The sequence below is a fragment of the Sebastes fasciatus genome, chromosome 12 (genome assembly GCF_043250625.1).
Source record: "Sebastes fasciatus isolate fSebFas1 chromosome 12, fSebFas1.pri, whole genome shotgun sequence".
Taxonomy (NCBI): domain Eukaryota; kingdom Metazoa; phylum Chordata; class Actinopteri; order Perciformes; family Sebastidae; genus Sebastes; species Sebastes fasciatus.
Genome location: NC_133806.1, coordinates 25400326 through 25406222, shown reverse-complemented (window position 1 = coordinate 25406222; position 5897 = coordinate 25400326).

The window sequence follows — 5897 nt, the reverse complement described above, 5'->3', positions numbered from 1 at the left end:
GAGTTTCAACCGAATCGGTTTCTGTTTGTAATTTTCCAGATTTAAAACATTCTACCAGCTGAAACCCGAGTTCACTGATGACATTGACATGTTGTTACTGATCTGAAGCTTAGAGGGAATCATAGAAAGATTTAGAGGGACATTCAGATCCTGTTCCTGGGTAAGGGTGTAGCAGCAGGTTATTTAGTGGTACCCGTCAGTCATGTGACACATCAGCTGCAGGTAAACTGATCAAACATTAATGTTCAGCGGAAGTAGTTAAAGTGAAAGCTGTTTCAAAAGAATTTTATTACATCGACCAGCAGTCATTAGTCACCTCCATCCATGGAAATAAAGTGAGTCGGGAGCAGGTGAGGCGGGTGAGGAGAGGGCGGAGCCACACACCTAACTACAATGATGAGTCAAACAGCTTCTTTTATCCAGAGGGGAAGTGTTGCTGAGCAGCAGCTACAGGACAAAGAACAAATATAAATAAGGTGCAAATCCAAAATATATCATAGATTCATTCATTCAAAGCTTTAATTAAAGCTGGAATAGGCAGATTGGAGCAAATATGATTAACCCTCTGAGACCCGCGAGATCACTGACTTTACCGTCTTTCAGAGGCTCTACTAGGTTCTAAAGCTAGAGTGAAGATACTGGTATTATATGAAACCACTAAACCTGATGAATCCATCGGTACCAACCATGTCATACTAGCTTGTAGTGAAGGGGGTTAAATAACGCTACAAACTTACACTAAATTTTGGCGAGAAAAAACTGTCATGGCCATTTTCAAAGGGGTCCCTTGACCTCTGACCTCAAGATATATGAATGAAAATGGGTTCTAAGGGTACCCACAAGTCTCTCCTTTACAGACATGCCCACTTTATGATAATCCAGGAGAACATTTTTCTACAACCCACGGATATGCTGCGTTTCTGTATCCAGAGATAGTATCAGACAGGATGTGGCACCAGATTATTATCAGTTTTCATCAGAAAATTAAACTTTAAGAACTCAAATAGACTGAAATGTCTCAATCAAACAATGCGTCATGTTTTATGTTTTTCTATGTAAAATATAAACCAGTAAAACAACCAGAAGTGTGTCAATAGTGTAACGCAGCATAAAGTGAAATAGTGTCAGGTCCACTACGGAATCACTTTATAATAACCAGCATTTATAAATGCTAAATTGATAGTTAATTAGTTAATAGTTATTTTACTGTTAACAAACAATGAAATAGATAATTAATAATGTTTACTAATTATTAGTAATGCTACGATTTATGTTATTTTATCAATAGTTTGTGTAAATAATTAGTTTATAAATTCTATATTATATCATAGCTGATAAGAGATGATAATAATTACATTAATAAACTCTTTATTAACAGTTTATTGTTAACGTTTCATACACTATATTAAATTTGTGTTATTGATTACCAAATGATTTGTAAAACATCCATAAACATTACATAGATAGATGGAGCAGAAACCAATTATGTAAGGGATAATGTACAGCTAGCGGGTCATTGTTGTGAAAGAATCCCCGACAGGGCGATGCTTCGCGGAGGGGTCTCTCATCGCCCTGAAGGGGTTTCTTTCACAACAATGACCCGCTAGCTGTACATTATCCCGCTTATTGCACGGCTACTTACTGAAGAAATCAATATTTTGACACAAAAACGGTCCGCCAGAGTCCGACATCAGAGCTGCGCCCATAGCAACGGTCTGTTATACATAGCAACGGTCTGTTATAGAGAAATTACAGACTACAGAACGCCATGATTGACCAATCAGAATCGAGTATTCAACACAGCCCGGTAATAATAAATAATATATATAAATCATGTTTTTAAACGCTTAACAAAGTATTTATTCACTATTTAACAAGTTATTATAATCATCAGTTGTAACTTTATAATAGCATCCAAATAATGTTTATAGACGGTTTATATCTGGTCTATCTATGTAATGTTTATATTTACCAACTATTTCTTTAAGGTTTACAAATCTTTTGGTATTCACTTCAGGCCATCCATTAGGAATTATGGGCAGTGGGACCGATTTTCCAAATTGGGCCCCTCATCCAGCCCGAATCCAGGTTGCCCAGTTTCATATGATACCATTATCTTCACTCCAACTATAAAAATGAGCCTGCTTGCAGGTTTTATTTGCTAGTCTGCCTATCGCTCCTCATCTTTGTACGTTCAGCTTCGCCTGTCATAGCTGCTTCTTCTCCAAAAATCTGGTCATTGCCTCTCGGATCCTTTCATTTTCTTGTTCTCTTAGCCTGGCTTTTATTTTGTTGAGGCCCCAATCAGGGCTTTCCACAAGGATATGGAGTATCCAGCCAGAGGGAAACAGTAGCCAGCCAGAGGGAAACAGTAGCCAGCCAGAGGGAAACAGTAGCCAGCTAGGGGGGTCCGGGGGCATGCGCAAATTTGGTGACCTCTGGTACATTCTAATGCTACTATTCCATCATATACACTTATCTTAATTATTATGTATTTTAATGAGTTTGCCTGCCTGATTGTAAAGGAGAATCAGGCTTCAAGTGTGTTATAGCGCAGTCTGTAAATAGTTATTAATATTTAAAACCACGCCTATTCCTGACAGATCAGAACTTTTCTAATTTAGAGTCATAGACCGGATTTATTATTTAATTATTGACACCTTCACTGTGTTTATCAAGACATGCCACAATGATGGTTAATGTATAAATTCTCTCTTATTCAATGGAAATAAACACGGTTACTTTAAGGATCCCAGGTCTTATTTAGCCCGTGTATTGATTTTAAATTAAACTATTGATAAAATAAACCTATGGCAAAAAGAACTCTGAAATAACAAATCATGTGAATATAGTAAATCAACTCAACTTCTGTCATCTTCACTATCATCATACTTTATCATAAAGGACCTACAGCAGGAGGTTCATTACATCATATTTATATTTATTATTTGAGACATCTGAATCTGTGTATCAGTCCGACCCTCTGGAGGTGACGTCATCTCTCATTGATCAGCCCGAGGTACGCGGATCAGGCTCCAGTGTTTCCAGTTAATTACGCCCGCCACAGTTTCATAATGAACCGACAATAGTTTTACATTTCTCCACGGGTCGGTCGGCCACCCGCTCAGTCTGCCCGAAGGATTCAACTCAGCGGGTGAGTGACGGTGCTCGCCCGGCGTGGAAGGATCCCGATAGGACCCGGTTGGATCCTCTCCTGGTGCATTTCCTCCGTGCGGTGGTGGTGCGCGCCCCTCACCGCTTTCCGGGTCCAGTTTCGACCAAAACCATTTTCAAAATAACAGCGGGGGGGTGGGGGTATGAGATGATACAGGTGAAAGGTGTTTTAATGATACCAATATATTTATTTATCATAATATTTTTTTCTCTTACTGTCAGTGATATAGGTCAGTAAGTAAAGTGTTGTTCTTGATCCCATTTAAGGGTCAACCATAGACCTTTGCATGGCCTCCTGGCCTTGGGCCCCCCTGGGGGACAGCTGTACCCTTTGCCCCAGCCTGGCCTGACCGCAGGCCTGATTCACTTACTAATACTTATATATATATACAGTATATACAGTATATATGTGTGTATATATATATATATATATATATATATAATGTATATACTGTACTCACCTGCCACTTTATTAGGTACACCTTGCTAGTACCGGGTTGGACCCCCTTTTGCCTTCAGAACTGCCTTAATTCTTCGTAGCATAGATGCAACAAGGTGTTGGAAACATTCCTCAGAGATTTTGGTCCATATTGACATGATAGCATCACGGAGTTGCTGCAGATTTGTCGGCTGCACATCAATGATGCAAATCTCCCGTTCCACCACATCCCAAAGGTGCTCTATTGGATTGAGATCTGGTGACTGTGGAGGCCATTGGAGTACAGCGAACTCATTGTCATGTTCAAGAAACCAGTTTGAGATGATTTGAGCTTTGTGACATGGTGCATTATCCTGCTGGAAGTAGCCATCAGAAGATTGGTACACTGTGGTCATAAAGGGATGGACATGGTCAGCAACAATACTCAGGTAGGCCGTGGCGTTTAAACAATGCTCAATTGGTACTAAGGGGCCCAAAGCGTGCCAAGAAAATATCCCCCACACCACCACCACCAGCCTGAACCGCTGATACAAGGCAGGATGGATCCATGCTTTCATGTTGTTTACGCCAAATTCTGACCCTACCATCTGAATGTCGCAGCTGAAATCGAGACTCATCAGACCAAGCAACGTTTTTCCAATCTTCAATTGTCCAATTTTGGTGAGCCTGTGCGAATTGTAGCCTCAGTTTCCTGTTCTTAGCTGACAGGAGTGGCACCCGGTGTGGTCTTCTGCTGCTGTAGCCCATCTGCTTCAAGGTTCAATGTATTGTGCGTTCAGAGATGGTAATCTACATACCTTGGTTGTAACGAGTGGTTATTTGAGTTACTGTTGCCTTTCTATCATCTCGAACCACTCTGCCCATTCTCCTCTGACCTCTGACATCAACAAGGCATTTTCGTCCACACAACTGCCGCTCACTGGATATTTTCTCTTTTTCGGACCATTCTCTGTAAACCCTAGAGATGGTTGTGCTTGAAAATCCCAGTAGATCAGCAGTTTTTGAAATACTCAGACCAGCCCGTCTGGCACCAACAACCATGCCACGTTCAAAGTCACTTAAATCCCCTTTCTTCCCCCATTCTGATGCTCAGTTTGAACTTCAGCATGCCTAAATGCATTGAGTTGCTGCCATGTGATTGGCTGATTAGCTATTTGTGTAAACAAGCAATTGAACAGGTGTGCCTAATAAAGTGGCCAGTGTATATATACTGTGTATACATAACAGAAATTATAGCATTACTAATAATTAGTAAACATTATTAATTATTTTTTCGTTGTTTGTTAACAGTAAAATAACTATTAACTAAAGTTGTATTAATTATCAATTTACCATTTATCAATGATGGTTATTATAGAGTGTTACTGCAATAAATGTACTTAAGTAAAACACTTCTTCTATATACTACACTATAATACTTCTTCTTTCCACCCCTGATAAACATAAATCACATTGAGTAAGAAAGACCACAGAAAGGATGTTAAAAATAAAATGGATTATTTATTATTCAATATAACAGAAACTAGAAAAATAAAGTGAGACACAAAAGTCAAATGGTACTTTGAAGTCGGCGGTAATGTGAGCAGCAGGTCGTGTTGTTACCTGTTTCAACACAAACTCACCTGTGTGTGTGTAATGTGTAGGTGTGTCTGTGTGTTCTGAAACCCCAAAGCTTCCAGTAAAACATACAGAAGTGCAGAAAGTGTCGTCACGTTTCCTTGCAGCTCACAGACACGTAGGAACACAAAGGGTTAACGTGAAGGAAGTGGAGGGGTGATGGTGTTTAAAGGCTTTGAAGGGTAAATCTCTGACTGTGTCTTAGTTTCTTTAGATTTCATTAGTCAAAACATGAATCACACTGAGGAAGAAAGAGCACAAAAAGAATGGTTAAATTAAAAAGTATTATAGTACTTTTCACACTGAATCAGAGTTAAACAGAAATGGGGATAATGATGGGGATGATGGTGGGTCCCGTCTCCGTGGCCGTCCTCAAGAGGGATCCCGTCTTTGTGGCCATCCTCCAGAGGTGTCACCGTCTCCGTGGCCGTCCTCCAGAGGGGTCACCGTCTCCATGGCCGTCCTCCAGAGGGGTCCCGTCTCCATGGCCGTCCTCCAGAGGGGTCCCGTCTCCCTGGCCGTCCTCCAGAGGGGTCACCGTCTCCATGGCTGTCCTCCAGAGGGGTCACCGTCTCCGTGGCCGTCCTCCAGAGTGGTCCCGTCTCCGTGGCCGTCCTTCAGTGGGGTCCCGTCTCCGAGGCCGTCCTCCAGAGGGATCCCGTCTCCG